This window comes from Uranotaenia lowii, chromosome 2 (assembly GCF_029784155.1).
Source record: "Uranotaenia lowii strain MFRU-FL chromosome 2, ASM2978415v1, whole genome shotgun sequence".
NCBI lineage: Eukaryota > Metazoa > Arthropoda > Insecta > Diptera > Culicidae > Uranotaenia > Uranotaenia lowii.
The window spans coordinates 309,204,662-309,205,846 of NC_073692.1; positions in this window are offsets into that span (position 1 = coordinate 309,204,662).

Below are 1,185 nucleotides of genomic sequence, written 5' to 3' on the forward strand. Positions count from 1 at the left end.
TTTCTCAAACAGAACAATAAGAAAACTGTTCACCTTTGTACTAATGGAAACCCACTGCTACATATGGATCCGGATGAGGAGCTTCCAGTTTAAACCTGCAGACACAGGCAACAGCAAAACCAACCACAGCGAAGCGGAAGGAGACAAATCTTCCGACAAGGGCGTTTCTAATTCCAATAGGGAGGTGGTGCTGAACTTCCATCCGGGATCATCTAAACACCGAAGGGGATATGAAAACAACGGTTGTTTTGCTTGAGACCAGTCTGCATAGGTTGGGGCATTTTCCACAAGGTAAGTTTTCATGTTATATCTAATGGATTTCTCAGAATTTCGATAGAACTAACAGTTCTCTGTATTTTTTTTCATGATAGCAATGATGAGATAAACACTTCCCTTTGCTCAGTGGGCCTATCTGGTTCGAAAAGCTGCAAGTTAAGTATCCAGCACGATGGGAATAGCAGCTTTCCGAAACGGGTGCTCCGTAGTCACCGGAAAGCAGAAAGGCTTCATCCGTTCATGGCGGCAACAGAGGTAGACGAGGCAACCAGACCAAATTCTACAATGATTTTTGGATGGACGGTCATAATTGTATCACATTGGTACACCCATAGAAGAGGTTGCAAAAATGCATATTTAGCAAATCTCTGTGCCGATAATGCGCTGAAATGTGCACTGTGCCGAAGACGGTATGTTTGAAAAACCGTAACTGGCATAAGGACTCGGCTCCCAACCAAAATGATGACCACTACATTCAAGCGAAACAAGAAAAACATTTTATGGGATTTCCTTCCTATTGGATAATTCATCCCAGAAACAAGAAAATAAAAATTAAAACCACAGCGCTGTAGTGAGAATCGAACTCAAATCACCAATTGTATCGTCTTGCCAGTCCGACATTCTAACCAGTGTACTATTCGAGCTTCATGCAGGACGAGGTTTATTTGTCATAGGCTTTCTGTTACCGATCAATCACAAAAAACGTACAACGGCGGCTTCCCGGCGTTTGGCTTTCTTTCAATGCATTCCTTTGTCTTAAGATGGACACGGGAAAGGGAACGGGAGTGAAGGAACGGGAAACCCATTGAATGAGAACTGTGCTTTGCTTACTGCCTGCTATTACATACACACGCTACATATACACAGCTGCTAAAGCCGGGCAGCTTGGCCGGTGTTGTTTGCCGGTAA